General features: G+C 49.1%; 19 non-coding genes across 19 annotated transcripts; 14 read left to right on the forward strand and 5 right to left on the reverse strand.

The window, feature by feature from the left end:
* The first annotated feature begins 690 nt into the window (after positions 1-690).
* Positions 691-804, forward strand: LOC132146093 (U5 spliceosomal RNA). Its single transcript, XR_009434841.1, has one exon. It is a non-coding gene; the product is annotated as a U5 spliceosomal RNA (small nuclear RNA).
* A 293-nt stretch (positions 805-1097) lies between these two features.
* On the forward strand, positions 1098-1169 carry trnag-ucc (transfer RNA glycine (anticodon UCC)). The gene has a single exon. It is a non-coding gene; the product is annotated as a tRNA-Gly (tRNA).
* Positions 1170-2395: 1226 nt separating this feature from the next.
* Positions 2396-2509, forward strand: LOC132146098 (U5 spliceosomal RNA). The gene has a single exon (XR_009434846.1). It is a non-coding gene; the product is annotated as a U5 spliceosomal RNA (small nuclear RNA).
* A 293-nt stretch (positions 2510-2802) lies between these two features.
* trnae-uuc (transfer RNA glutamic acid (anticodon UUC)) lies at positions 2803-2874 on the forward strand. Its single transcript has one exon. It is a non-coding gene; the product is annotated as a tRNA-Glu (tRNA).
* Positions 2875-4115: 1241 nt separating this feature from the next.
* On the forward strand, positions 4116-4230 carry LOC132146112 (U5 spliceosomal RNA). Its single transcript, XR_009434859.1, has one exon. It is a non-coding gene; the product is annotated as a U5 spliceosomal RNA (small nuclear RNA).
* A 293-nt stretch (positions 4231-4523) lies between these two features.
* On the forward strand, positions 4524-4595 carry trnag-ucc (transfer RNA glycine (anticodon UCC)). Its single transcript has one exon. It is a non-coding gene; the product is annotated as a tRNA-Gly (tRNA).
* A 1251-nt stretch (positions 4596-5846) lies between these two features.
* On the forward strand, positions 5847-5960 carry LOC132146042 (U5 spliceosomal RNA). The gene has a single exon (XR_009434793.1). It is a non-coding gene; the product is annotated as a U5 spliceosomal RNA (small nuclear RNA).
* Positions 5961-6392: 432 nt separating this feature from the next.
* On the reverse strand, positions 6393-6464 carry trnad-guc (transfer RNA aspartic acid (anticodon GUC)). Its single transcript has one exon. It is a non-coding gene; the product is annotated as a tRNA-Asp (tRNA).
* Positions 6465-7534: 1070 nt separating this feature from the next.
* On the forward strand, positions 7535-7649 carry LOC132145895 (U5 spliceosomal RNA). Its single transcript, XR_009434655.1, has one exon. It is a non-coding gene; the product is annotated as a U5 spliceosomal RNA (small nuclear RNA).
* A 461-nt stretch (positions 7650-8110) lies between these two features.
* Positions 8111-8182, reverse strand: trnad-guc (transfer RNA aspartic acid (anticodon GUC)). The gene has a single exon. It is a non-coding gene; the product is annotated as a tRNA-Asp (tRNA).
* Positions 8183-9258: 1076 nt separating this feature from the next.
* LOC132145857 (U5 spliceosomal RNA) lies at positions 9259-9373 on the forward strand. Its single transcript, XR_009434619.1, has one exon. It is a non-coding gene; the product is annotated as a U5 spliceosomal RNA (small nuclear RNA).
* Positions 9374-9666: 293 nt separating this feature from the next.
* On the forward strand, positions 9667-9738 carry trnag-ucc (transfer RNA glycine (anticodon UCC)). Its single transcript has one exon. It is a non-coding gene; the product is annotated as a tRNA-Gly (tRNA).
* A 103-nt stretch (positions 9739-9841) lies between these two features.
* trnad-guc (transfer RNA aspartic acid (anticodon GUC)) lies at positions 9842-9913 on the reverse strand. Its single transcript has one exon. It is a non-coding gene; the product is annotated as a tRNA-Asp (tRNA).
* A 1079-nt stretch (positions 9914-10992) lies between these two features.
* Positions 10993-11106, forward strand: LOC132146051 (U5 spliceosomal RNA). Its single transcript, XR_009434801.1, has one exon. It is a non-coding gene; the product is annotated as a U5 spliceosomal RNA (small nuclear RNA).
* A 293-nt stretch (positions 11107-11399) lies between these two features.
* Positions 11400-11471, forward strand: trnag-ucc (transfer RNA glycine (anticodon UCC)). The gene has a single exon. It is a non-coding gene; the product is annotated as a tRNA-Gly (tRNA).
* A 103-nt stretch (positions 11472-11574) lies between these two features.
* trnad-guc (transfer RNA aspartic acid (anticodon GUC)) lies at positions 11575-11646 on the reverse strand. Its single transcript has one exon. It is a non-coding gene; the product is annotated as a tRNA-Asp (tRNA).
* A 1074-nt stretch (positions 11647-12720) lies between these two features.
* Positions 12721-12835, forward strand: LOC132145858 (U5 spliceosomal RNA). Its single transcript, XR_009434620.1, has one exon. It is a non-coding gene; the product is annotated as a U5 spliceosomal RNA (small nuclear RNA).
* A 293-nt stretch (positions 12836-13128) lies between these two features.
* On the forward strand, positions 13129-13200 carry trnag-ucc (transfer RNA glycine (anticodon UCC)). Its single transcript has one exon. It is a non-coding gene; the product is annotated as a tRNA-Gly (tRNA).
* Positions 13201-13303: 103 nt separating this feature from the next.
* trnad-guc (transfer RNA aspartic acid (anticodon GUC)) lies at positions 13304-13375 on the reverse strand. Its single transcript has one exon. It is a non-coding gene; the product is annotated as a tRNA-Asp (tRNA).
* Positions 13376-13761: the final 386 nt, after the last annotated feature.

Raw genomic sequence — 13761 nt, forward strand, 5'->3', positions numbered from 1 at the left:
CGCTGTACATGAAGTGTCCCCAGCTATGCCTGCCAGAGGCGACAGAGGCAAGGAACCAAAACTCGATCGGTGAAAAAATGGAGAAAAAACCCGGTGAGAAACCAGGCTCAGTCGGGGAGACAGTTCTCCTCTGGTCAGAAGAAACCAGCAAATCAGCTCCAGGCTGCAGAAAAGTCAGACTGTGCAGAAGAATCATCTGTTTCCTGTGGTCTTGTCCTGGTGGTCGTCTGAGACAAGGTCTTTACAGGGGATCTGTATCTGGGGCTCATCTAGTTGTCCCGGTCTCCGCTGTGTTTCAGGGCCATAGAGGTCCTTTCTAGGTGTTGATCAACCATCTTGTCTGGATACTGACTGGATCCGGGTGACTGAAGCGGCCCACTGATCTGGATACAGACTGGATCTGGTGGCTACGTTGACCTCGGAATAAGGGATTTCTTTAAAAGACTCTTTTATTCATATAAGATTTTCTCCAACTTTTCAGATGGAGGCATGAGAAAGAGATTGCCTTGATTGGGCTTGTGGTTATTGGTGGACCGAGTGGACTTTTGTGAGTTTTACTTCTACCTTTTGGAGTGGGGGGGGGGGGGGCTGACGAAACGCATGTGGGCAGGCGTCGTCACCCTTGATGACCCTTGGCGAGCGTAGTGGTTTACCAGAGGCATCGCACAGGCCGGAGTGGTCGTAGACACAGCTCGAGTTTCTCTTCATTGTCGCATAAATCTTTCGCCTTTTACTAAAGATTTCCATGGAGGGGAACTTTTGCGAATGACCTGTATTTTTGGGTGCTCTGCTCACAGCAAAGCTACATCGAAATGTCAAGAGCAGAATCAATTTGGCCGTCCGCCAACACGCTGCAGGAGGGCGTGCCACTGGTCTTCGTCTGTATTTGCACTCTCTGCGTTTGCGCTGTCAGCACTTAATGTTTATTTAGCTGGCATGGGAAGGCAGCACTTTCTTGTACGTGACGGGATGCAAACTCTGGAAGGCTCTCTTTAGTGACGGGTCCAAACAAAGATCTCATCAGCTCCTCTAGCCCTATCGGTGACTCGTGCACTTCGAGCCTTCTTAACGATGGTGCAAGTGGCTGACTGCTGACTGCGTTGGTGGTATAGTGGTGAGCATAGCTGCCTTCCAAGCAGTTGACCCGGGTTCGATTCCCGGCCAACGCAAGTCCTTTGGCTCGGGCTGATGTCGAAGCAGAACTCCTTCTGTGACCTGTGGCTCCTCCCAAAACTTTTGGATGGATCATTCGGAAGCCGAAAAGAATCGAACCCCGGTCTTCCGCGTGACAGGCGGAGATACTGTCCACTATACTAACGAGGAGCTGCGCATGCTGCCGTTTCTCCCCCAACCGACGCTACTGCACCGACATAACTGAACAATGCATGGCTTTTTCTGACGCTGACACAGCCCTAGCACCGTCAAATTCCGGGTGGACCCATCATTAGCTAAAGTCGCATAACATTTGGAACACTACCCGTTGCAGGGGTCATTGTTTGGACTCTTTTTTTTTTTTAAATTGCGCTTTAAACAAAAAGGATTGTGTCAATGCAACTGAACAACATTAAGTAGGAACACAGTGCGTCAATAAAGCAAAATGACAGTTAAAGGCATTTCGTCATTGAAATCGGTGATGTCATCATTCAGCTAAGTTCAGTTTAAATAGTATCTGTGCAATAATTTGCAATCAAGTCAACGTTATCGCTGTACATGAAGTGTCCCCAGCTATGCCTGCCAGAGGCGACAGAGGCAAGGAACCAAAACTCGATCGGTGAAAAAATGGAGAAAAAACCCGGTGAGAAACCAGGCTCAGTCGGGGAGACAGTTCTCCTCTGGTCAGAAGAAACCAGCAAATCAGCTCCAGGCTGCAGAAAAGTCAGACTGTGCAGAAGAATCATCTGTTTCCTGTGGTCTTGTCCTGGTGGTCGTCTGAGACAAGGTCTTTACAGGGGATCTGTATCTGGGGCTCATCTAGTTGTCCCGGTCTCCGCTGTGTTTCAGGGCCATAGAGGTCCTTTCTAGGTGTTGATCAACCATCTTGTCTGGATACTGACTGGATCCGGGTGACTGAAGCGGCCCACTGATCTGGATACAGACTGGATCTGGTGGCTACGTTGACCTCGGAATAAGGGATTTCTTTAAAAGACTCTTTTATTCATATAAGATTTTCTCCAACTTTTCAGATGGAGGCATGAGAAAGAGATTGCCTTGATTGGGCTTGTGGTTATTGGTGGACCGAGTGGACTTTTGTGAGTTTTACTTCTACCTTTTGGAGTGGGGGGGGGGGGGGGGGCTGACGAAACGCATGTGGGCAGGCGTCGTCACCCTTGATGACCCTTGGCGAGCGTAGTGGTTTACCAGAGGCATCACACAGGCCGGAGTGGTCGTAGACACAGCTCGAGTTTCTCTTCATTGTCGCATTAATCTTTCGCCTTTTACTAAAGATTTCCATGGAGGGGAACTTTTGCGAATGACCTGTATTTTTGGGTGCTCTGCTCACAGCAGAGCTACATCGAAATGTCAAGAGCAGAATCAATTTGGCCGTCCGCCAACACGCTGCAGGAGGGCGTGCCACTGGCCTTCGTCTGTATTTGCACTCTCTGCGTTTGCGCTGTCAGCACTTAATGTTTATTTAGCTGGCATGGGAAGGCAGCACTTTCTTGTACGTGACGGGATGCAAACTCTGGAAGGCTCTCTTTAGTGACGGGTCCAAACAAAGATCTCATCAGCTCCTCTAGCCCTATCGCCGACTCGTGCACTTCGAGCCTTCTTAACGACGGCGCAAGTGGCTGACTGGTGACTGCGTTGGTAATATAGTGGTGAGCATAGCTGCCTTTCAAGCAGTTGACCTGGGTTCGATTCCCGGCCAACGCATGTCTTTTGGCTCGGGCTGATGTCGAAGCAGAACTCCTTCTGTGATCTGTGGCTCCTCCCAAAACTTTTGGATGGATCGTTCGGAAGCCGAAAAGAGCTAGCTCTCCCCGTCAGGGAATCGAACCACGGTCTTCCGCGTGACAGGCGGAGATACTGTCCACTATACTAACGAGGAGCTGCGCATGCTGCCGTTTCTCCCCCAACCGACGCTACTGCACCGACATAACTGAACAATGCATGGCTTTTTCTGACGCTGACACAGCCCTAGCACCGTCAAATTCCGGATGGACCCATCATTAGCTAAAGTCGCATAACATTTGGAACACTACCCGTTGCAGGGGTCATTATTTGGACTCTTTTTTTTTTTAAATTGCGCTTTAAACAAAAAGGATTGTGTCAATGCAACTGAACAACATTAAGTAGGAACACAGTGCGTCAATAAAGCAAAATGACAGTTAAAGTTATTTCGTCATGGAAATCGGTGATGTCATCATTCAGCTAAGTTCAGTTTAAATAGTATCTGTGCAATAATTTGCAATCAAGTCAACGTTATCACTGTACATGAAGTGTCCCCAGCTATGCCTGCCAGAGGCGACAGAGGCAAGGAACCAAAACTCGATCGGTGAAAAAATGGAGAAAAAACCCGGTGAGAAACCAGGCTCAGTCGGGGAGACAGTTCTCCTCTGGTCAGAAGAAACCAGCAAATCAGCTCCAGGCTGCAGAAAAGTCAGACTGTGCAGAAGAATCATCTGTTTCCTGTGGTCTTGTCCTGGTGGTCGTCTGAGACAAGGTCTTTACAGGGGATCTGTATCTGGGGCTCATCTAGTTGTCCCGGTCTCCGCTGTGTTTCAGGGCCATAGAGGTCCTTTCTAGGTGTTGATCAACCATCTTGTCTGGATACTGACTGGATCCGGGTGACTGAAGCGGCCCACTGATCTGGATACAGACTGGATCTGGTGGCTACGGTGACCTCGGAATAAGGGATTTCTTTAAAAGACTCTTTTATTCATATAAGATTTTCTCCAACTTTTCAGATGGAGGCAGGAGAAAGAGATTGCCTTGATTGGGCTTGTGGTTATTGGTGGACCGAGTGGACTTTTGTGAGTTTTACTTCTCCCTTTTGGAGTGGGGGGGGGGGGGCTGACGAAACGCATGTGGGCAGGCGTCGTCACCCTTGATGACCCTTGGCGAGCGTAGTGGTTTACCAGAGGCATCGCACAGGCCGGAGTGGCCGTAGACACAGCTCGAGTTTCTCTTCATTGTCGCATATATCTTTCGCCTTTTACTAAAGATTTCCATGGAGGGGAACTTTTGCGAGTGACCTGTTTTTTGGGGTGCTCTGCTCACAGCAGAGCTACATCGAAATGTCAAGAGCAGAATCAATTTGGCCGTCCGCCAACACGCTGCAGGAGGGCGTGCCACTGGTCTTCGTCTGTATTTGCACTCTCTGCGTTTGCGCTGTCAGCACTTAATGTTTATTTAGCTGGCATGGGAAGGCAGCACTTTCTTGTACGTGACGGGATGCAAACTCTGGAAGGCTCTCTTTAGTGACGGGTCCAAACAAAGATCTCATCAGCTCCTCTAGCCCTATCGGCGACTCGTGCACTTCGAGCCTTCTTAACGACGGCGCAAGTGGCTGACTGCTGACTGCGTTGGTGGTATAGTGGTGAGCATAGCTGCCTTCCAAGCAGTTGACCCGGGTTCGATTCCCGGCCAATGCAAGTCCTTTGGCTCGGGCTGATGTCGAAGCAGAACTCCTTCTGTGACCTGTGGCTCCTCCCAAAACTTTTGGATGGATCATTCGGAAGCCGAAAAGAGCTAGCTCTCCCCGTCGGGGAATCGAACCCCGGTCTTCCGCGTAACAGGCGGCGATACTGTCCACTATACTAACGAGGAGCTGCGCATGCTGCCATTTCTCCCCCAACCGACGCTACTGCACCGACATAACTGAACAATGCATGGCTTTTTCTGACGCTGACACAGCCCTAGCACCGTCAAATTCCGGATTGACCCATCATTAGCTAAAGTCGCATAACATTTGGAACACTACCCGTTGCAGGGGTCATTGTTTGGACTCTTTTTTTTTTTTTTTTTTTTTTTTTAAATTGCGCTTTAAACAAAAAGGATTGTGTCAATGCAACTGAGCAACATTAATTAGGAACACAGTGCATCAATAAAGCAAAATGACAGTTAAAGGCATTTCGTCATTGAAATCGGTGATGTCATCATTCAGCTAAGTTCAGTTTAAATAGTATCTGTGCAATAATTTGCAATCAAGTCAACGATATCGCTGTACATGAAGTGTCCCCAGCTATGCCTGCCAGAGGCGACAGAGGCAAGGAACCAAAACTCGATCGGTGAAAAAATGGAGAAAAAACCAGGCTCAGTCGGGGAGACAGTTCTCCTCTGGTCAGAAGAAACCAGCAAATCAGCTCCAGGCTGCAGAAAAGTCAGACTGTGCAGAAGAATCATCTGTTTCCTGTGGTCTTGTCCTGGTGGTCGTCTGAGACAAGGTCTTTACAGGGGATCTGTATCTGGGGCTCATCTAGTTGTCCCGGTCTCCGCTGTGTTTCAGGGCCATAGAGGTCCTTTCTAGGTGTTGATCAACCATCTTGTCTGGATACTGACTGGATCCGGGTGACTGAAGCGGCCCACTGATCTGGATACAGACTGGATCTGGTGGCTACGGTGACCTCGGAATAAGGGATTTCTTTAAAAGACTCTTTTATTCATATAAGATTTTCTCCAACTTTTCAGATGGAGGCATGAGAGAGAGATTGCCTTGATTGGGCTTGTGGTTATTGGTGGACCGAGTGGACTTTTGTGAGTTTTACTCCTCCCTTTTGGAGTGGGGGGGGGGGGGGGGGGGGCTGACGAAACGCATGTGGGCAGGCGTCGTCACCCTTGATGACCCTTGGCGAGCGTAGTGGTTTACCAGAGGCATCGCACAGGCCGGAGTGGTCGTAGACACAGCTCGAGTTTCTCTTCATTGTCGCATAAATCTTTCGCCTTTTACTAAAGATTTCCATGGAGGGGAACTTTTGCGAATGACCTGTATTTTTGGGTGCTCTGCTCACAGCAGAGCTACATCGAAATGTCAAGAGCAGAATCAATTTGGCCGTCCGTCTGTATTTGCACTCTCTGCGTTTGCGCTGTCAGCACTTAATGTTTATTTAGCTGGCATGGGAAGGCAGCACTTTCTTGTACGTGACGGGATGCAAACTCTGGAAGGCTCTCTTTAGTGACGGGTCCAAACAAAGATCTCATCAGCTCCTCTAGCCCTATCGGCGACTCGTGCACTTCGAGCCTTCTTAGCGACGGCGCAAGTGGCTGACTGCTGACTGCGTTGGTGGTATAGTGGTGAGCATAGCTGCCTTCCAAGCAGTTGACCCGGGTTCGATTCCCGGCCAACTCATGTCCTTTGGCTCGGGCTGATGTCGAAGCAGAACTCCTTCTGTGACCTGTGGCTCCTCCCAAAACTTTTGGATGGATCATTCGGAAGCCGAAAAGAGCTAGCTCTCCCCGTCGGGGAATCGAACCCCGGTCTTCCGCGTGACAGGCGGAGATACTGTCCACTATACTAACGAGGAGCTGCGCATGCTGCCGTTTCTCCCCCAACTGACGCTACTGCACCGACATAACTGAACAATGCATGGTTTTTTCTGACGCTGACACAGCCCTAGCACCGTCAAATTCCGGATGGACCCATCATTAGCTAAAGTCGCATAACATTTGGAACACTACCCGTTGCAGGGGTCATTGTTTGGACTCTTTTTTTTTTTTTTTAAATTGCGCTTTAAACAAAAAGGATTGTGCCAATGCAACTGAACAACATTAATTAGGAACACAGTGCGTCAAAAAAGCAAAATGACAGTTAAAGGCATTTCGTCATTGAAATCGGTGATGTCATCATTCAGCTAAGTTCAGTTTAAATAGTATCTGTGCAATAATTTGCAATCAAGTCAACGATATCGCTGTACATGAAGTGTCCCCAGCTATGCCTGCCAGAGGCGACAGAGGCAAGGAACCAAAACTCGATCGGTGAAAAAATGGAGAAAAAACCCGGTGAGAAACCAGGCTCAGTCGGGGAGACAGTTCTCCTCTGGTCAGAAGAAACCAGCAAATCAGCTCCAGGCTGCAGAAAAGTCAGACTGTGCAGAAGAATCATCTGTTTCCTGTGGTCTTGTCCTGGTGGTCGTCTGAGACAAGGTCTTTACAGGGGATCTGTATCTGGGGCTCATCTAGTTGTCCCGGTCTCCGCTGTGTTTCAGGGCCATAGAGGTCCTTTCTAGGTGTTGATCAACCATCTTGTCTGGATACTGACTGGATCCGGGTGACTGAAGCGGCCCACTGATCTGGATACAGACTGGATCTGGTGGCTACGGTGACCTCGGAATAAGGGATTTCTTTAAAAGACTCTTTTATTCATATAAGATTTTCTCCAACTTTTCAGATGGAGGCATGAGAAAGAGATTGCCTTGATTGGGCTTGTGGTTATTGGTGGACCGAGTGGACTTTTGTGAGTTTTACTCCTCCCTTTTGGAGTGGGGGGGGGGGGGCTGACGAAACGCATGTGGGCAGGCGTCGTCACCCTTGATGACCCTTGGCGAGCGTAGTGGTTTACCAGAGGCAGCGCAGAGGCCGGAGTGGTCGTAGACACAGCTCGAGTTTCTCTTCATTATCGCCTAAATCTTTCGCCTTTTACTAAAGATTTCCGTGGAGGGGAACTTTTGCGAGTGACCTGTATTTTTGGGTGCTCTGCTCACAGCAGAGCTATATCGAAATGTCAAGAGCAGAATCAATTTGGCCGTCCGCCAACACGCTGCAGGAGGGCGTGCCACTGGTCTTCGTCTGTATTTGCACTCTCTGCGTTTGCGCTGTCAGCACTTAATGTTTATTTAGCTGGCATGGGAAGGCAGCACTTTCTTGTACGTGACGGGATGCAAACTCTGGAAGGCTCTCTTTAGTGACGGGTCCAAACAAAGATCTCATCAGCTCCTCTAGCCCTATCGGCGACTCGTGCACTTCGAGCCTTCTTAGCGACGGCGCAAGTGGCTGACTGCATTGGTGGTATAGTGGTGAGCATAGCTGCCTTCCAAGCAGTTGACTCGGGTTCGATTCCCGGCCAACGCATGTCCTTTGGCTCGGGCTGATGTCGAAGCAGAACTCCTTCTGTGACCTGTGGCTCCTCCCAAAACTTTTGGATGGATCATTCGGAAGCCGAAAAGAGCTAGCTCTCCCCGTCGGGGAATCGAACCCCGGTCTTCCGCGTGACAGGCGGAGATACTGTCCACTATACTAACGAGGAGCTGCGCATGCTGCCGTTTCTCCCCCAACTGACGCTACTGCACCGACATAACTGAACAATGCATGGTTTTTTCTGACGCTGACACAGCCCTAGCACCGTCAAATTCTGGATGGACCCATCATTAGCTAAAGTCGCATAACATTTGGAACACTACCCGTTGCAGGGGTCATTGTTTGGACTCTTTTTTTTTTTTTTTTTTTTTTTTAAATTGCGCTTTAAACAAAAAGGATTGTGCCAATGCAACTGAACAACATTAATTAGGAACACAGTGCGTCAAAAAAGCAAAATGACAGTTAAAGGCATTTCGTCATTGAAATCGGTGATGTTATCATTCAGCTAAGTTCAGTTTAAATAGTATCTGTGCAATAATTTGCAATCAAGTCAACGATATCGCTGTACATGAAGTGTCCCCAGCTATGCCTGCCAGAGGCGACAGAGGCAAGGAACCAAAACTCGATCGGTGAAAAAATGGAGAAAAAACCCGGTGAGAAACCAGGCTCAGTCGGGGAGACAGTTCTCCTCTGGTCAGAAGAAACCAGCAAATCAGCTCCAGGCTGCAGAAAAGTCAGACTGTGCAGAAGAATCATCTGTTTCCTGTGGTCTTGTCCTGGTGGTCGTCTGAGACAAGGTCTTTACAGGGGATCTGTATCTGGGGCTCATCTAGTTGTCCCGGTCTCCGCTGTGTTTCAGGGCCATAGAGGTCCTTTCTAGGTGTTGATCAACCATCTTGTCTGGATACTGACTGGATCCGGGTGACTGAAGCGGCCCACTGATCTGGATACAGACTGGATCTGGTGGCTACGGTGACCTCGGAATAAGGGATTTCTTTAAAAGACTCTTTTATTCATATAAGATTTTCTCCAACTTTTCAGATGGAGGCATGAGAAAGAGATTGCCTTGATTGGGCTTGTGGTTATTGGTGGACCGAGTGGACTTTTGTGAGTTTTACTGCTCCCTTTTGGAGTGGGGGGGGGGCTGACGAAACGCATGTGGGCAGGCGTCGTCACCCTTGATGACCCTTGGCGAGCGTAGTGGTTTACCAGAGGCAGCGCACAGGCCGGAGTGGTCGTAGACACAGCTCGAGTTTCTCTTCATTGTCGCATAAATCTTTCGCCTTTTACTAAAGATTTCCGTGGAGGGGAACTTTTGCGAGTGACCTGTATTTTTGGGTGCTCTGCTCACAGCAGAGCTACATCGAAATGTCAAGAGCAGAATCAATTTGGCCGTCCGCCAACACGCTGCAGGAGGGCGTGCCACTGGTCTTCGTCTGTATTTGCACTCTCTGCGTTTGCGCTGTCAGCACTTAATGTTTATTTAGCTGGCATGGGAAGGCCGCACTTTCTTGTACGTGACGGGATGCAAACTCTGGAAGGCTCTCTTTAGTGACGGGTCCAAACAAAGATCTCATCAGCTCCTCTTGCCCTATCGGCGACTCGTGCACTTCGAGCCTTCTTAGCGACGGCGCAAGTGGCTGACTGCTGACTGCGTTGGTGGTATAGTGGTGAGCATAGCTGCCTTCCAAGCAGTTGACCCGGGTTCGATTCCCGGCCAACGCATGTCCTTTGGCTCGGGCTGATGTCGAAGCAGAACTCCTTCTGTGACCTGTGGCTCCTCCCAAAACTTTTGGATGGATCATTCGGAAGCCGAAAAGAGCTAGCTCTCCCCGTCGGGGAATCGAACCCCGGTCTTCCGCGTGACAGGCGGAGATACTGTCCACTATACTAACGAGGAGCTGCGCATGCTGCCGTTTCTCCCCCAACCGACGATACTGCACCGACATAACTGAACAATGCATGGCTTTTTCTGAAGCTGACACAGCCCTAGCACCGTCAAATTCCGGATGGACCCATCATTAGCTAAAGTCGCATAACATTTGGAACACTACCCGTTGCAGGGGTCATTGTTTGGACTCTTTTTTTTTTTTTTTTTTTTTTAAATTGCGCTTTAAACAAAAAGGATTGTGTCAATGCAACTGAACAACATTAATTAGGAACACAGTGCGTCAATAAAGCAAAATGACAGTTAAAGCCATTTCGTCATTGAAATCGGTGATGTCATCATTCAGCTAAGTTCAGTTTAAATAGTATCTGTGCAATAATTTGCAATCAAGTCAACGATATCGCTGTACATGAAGTGTCCCCAGCTATGCCTGCCAGAGGCGACAGAGGCAAGGAACCAAAACTCGATCGGTGAAAAAATGGAGAAAAAACCCGGTGAGAAACCAGGCTCAGTCGGGGAGACAGTTCTCCTCTGGTCAGAAGAAATCAGCAAATCAGCTCCAGGCTGCAGAAAAGTCAGACTGTGCAGAAGAATCATCTGTTTCCTGTGGTCTTGTCCTGGTGGTCGTCTGAGACAAGGTCTTTACAGGGGATCTGTATCTGGGGCTCATCTAGTTGTCCCGGTCTCCGCTGTGTTTCAGGGCCATAGAGGTCCTTTCTAGGTGTTGATCAACCATCTTGTCTGGATACTGACTGGATCCGGGTGACTGAAGCGGCCCACTGATCTGGATACAGACTGGATCTGGTGGCTACGGTGACCTTGGAATAAGGGATTTCTTTAAAAGACTCTTTTATTCATATAAGATTTTCTCCAACTTTTCAGATGGAGGCATGAGAAAGAGATTGCCTTGATTGGGCTTGTGGTTATTGGTGGACCGAGTGGACTTTTGTGAGTTTTACTTCTCCCTTTTGGAGTGGGGGGGGGGGGGGCTGACGAAACGCATGTGGGCAGGCGTCGTCACCCTTGATGACCCTTGGCGAGCGTAGTGTTTTACCAGAGGCATCGCACAGGCCGGAGTGGTCGTAGACACAGCTCGAGTTTCTCTTCATTGTCGCATAAATCTTTCGCCTTTTACTAAAGATTTCCATGGAGGGGAACTCTTGCGAATGACCTGTATTTTTGGGTGCTCTGCTCACAGCAGAGCTACATCGAAATGTCAAGAGCAGAATCAATTTGGCCGTCCGCCAACACGCTGCACGAGGGCGTGCCACTGGTCTTCGTCTGTATTTGCACTCTCTGCGTTTGCGCTGTCAGCACTTAATGTTTATTTAGCTGGCATGGGAAGGCAGCACTTTCTTGTACGTGACGGGATGCAAACTCTGGAAGGCTCTCTTTAGTGACGGGTCCAAACAAAGATCTCATCAGCTCCTCTAGCCCTATCGGCGACTCGTGCACTTCGAGCCTTCTTAACGACGGCGAAAGTGGCTGACTGGTGACTGCGTTGGTGGTATAGTGGTGAGCATAGCTGCCTTCCAAGCAGTTGACCTGGGTTCGATTCCCGGCCAACGCACGTCCTTTGGCTCGGGCTGATGTCGAAGCAGAACTCCTTCTGTGACCTGTGGCTCCTCCCAAAACTTTTGGATGGATCGTTCGGAAGCCGAAAAGAGCTAGCTCTCCCCGTCGGGGAATCGAACCCCGGTCTTCCGCGTGACAGGCGGAGATACTGTCCACTATACTAACGAGGAGCTGCGCATGCTGTCGTTTCTCCCCCAACCGACGCTAATGCACCGACATAACTGAACAATGCATGGCTTTTTCTGAAGCTGACACAGCCCTAGCACCGTCAAATTCCGGATGGACCCATCATTAGCTAAAGTCGCATAACATTTGGAACACTACCCGTTGCAGGGGTCATTGTTTGGACTCTTTTTTTTTTTTTTTTTTTTTAAATTGCGCTTTAAACAAAAAGGATTGTGTCAATGCAACTGAACAACATTAATTAGGAACACAGTGCGTCAATAAAGCAAAATGACAGTTAAAGGCATTTCGTCATTGAAATCGGTGATGTCATCATTCAGCTAAGTTCAGTTTAAATAGTATCTGTGCAATAATTTGCAATCAAGTCAACGTTATCGCTGTTCATGAAGTGTCCCCAGCTATGCCTGCCAGAGGCGACAGAGGCAAGGAACCAAAACTCGATCGGTGAAAAAATGGAGAAAAAACCCGGTGAGAAACCAGGCTCAGTCGGGGAGACAGTTCTCCTCTGGTCAAAAGAAACCAGCAAATCAGCTCCAGGCTGCAGAAAAGTCAGACTGTGCAGAAGAATCATCTGTTTCCTGTGGTCTTGTCCTGGTGGTCGTCTGAGACAAGGTCTTTACAGGGGATCTGTATCTGGGGCTCATCTAGTTGTCCCGGTCTCCGCTGTGTTTCAGGGCCATAGAGGTCCTTTCTAGGTGTTGATCAACCATCTTGTCTGGATACTGACTGGATCCGGGTGACTGAAGCGGCCCACTGACCTGGATACAGACTGGATCTGGTGGCTACGTTGACCTCGGAATAAGGGATTTCTTTAAAAGACTCTTTTATTCATATAAGATTTTCTCCAACTTTTCAGATGGAGGCATGAGAAAGAGATTGCCTTGATTGGGCTTGTGGTTATTGGTGGACCGAGTGGACTTTTGTGAGTTTTACTGCTCCCTTTTGGAGTGGGGGGCGGGGCTGACGAAACACATGTGGGCAGGCGTCGTCACCCTTGATGACCCTTGGCGAGCGTAGTGGTTTACCAGAGGCAGCGCACAGGCCGGAGTGGTCGTAGACACAGCTCGAGTTTCTCTTCATTGTCGCATAAATCTTTCGCCTTTTACTAAAGATTTCCGTGGAGGGGAACTTTTGCGAGTGACCTGTATTTTTGGGTGCTCTGCTCACAGCAGAGCTACATCGAAATGTCAAGAGCAGAATCAATTTGGCCGTCCGCCAACACGCTGCAGGAGGGCGTGCCACTGGTCTTCGTCTGTATTTGCACTCTCTGCGTTTGCGCTGTCAGCACTTAATGTTTATTTAGCTGGCATGGGAAGGCCGCACTTTCTTGTACGTGACGGGATGCAAACTCTGGAAGGCTCTCTTTAGTGACGGGTCCAAACAAAGATCTCATCAGCTCCTCTTGCCCTATCGGCGACTCGTGCACTTCGAGCCTTCTTAGCGACGGCGCAAATGGCTGACTGCTGACTGCGTTGGTGGTATAGTGGTGAGCATAGCTGCCTTCCAAGCAGTTGACCCGGGTTCGATTCCCGGCCAACGCATGTCCTTTGGCTCGGGCTGATGTCGAAGCAGAACTCCTTCTGTGACCTGTGGCTCCTCCCAAAACTTTTGGATGGATCATTCGGAAGCCGAAAAGAGCTAGCTCTCCCCGTCGGGGAATCGAACCCCGGTCTTCCGCGTGACAGGCGGAGATACTGTCCACTATACTAACGAGGAGCTGCGCATGCTGCCGTTCCTCCCCCAACCGACGCTACTGCACCGACATAACTGAACAATGCATGGCTTTTTCTGACGCTGACACAGCCCTAGCACCGTAAAATTCCGGGTGGACCCATCATTAGCTAAAGTCGCATAACATTTGGAACACTACCCGTTGCAGGGGTCATTGTTTGGACTCTTTTTTTTTTTTTAAATTGCGCTTTAAACAAAAAGGATTGTGTCAATGCAACTGAACAACATTAATTAGGAACACAGTGCGTCAATAAAGCAAAATGACAGTTAAAGGCATTTCGTCATTGAAATCGGCGATGTCATCATTCAGCTAAGTTCAGTTTAAATAGTATCTGTGCAATAATTTGCAATCAAGTCAACGTTATCGCTGT

Source organism: Carassius carassius, chromosome 8, assembly GCF_963082965.1.
Source record: "Carassius carassius chromosome 8, fCarCar2.1, whole genome shotgun sequence".
Lineage (NCBI taxonomy): Eukaryota > Metazoa > Chordata > Actinopteri > Cypriniformes > Cyprinidae > Carassius > Carassius carassius.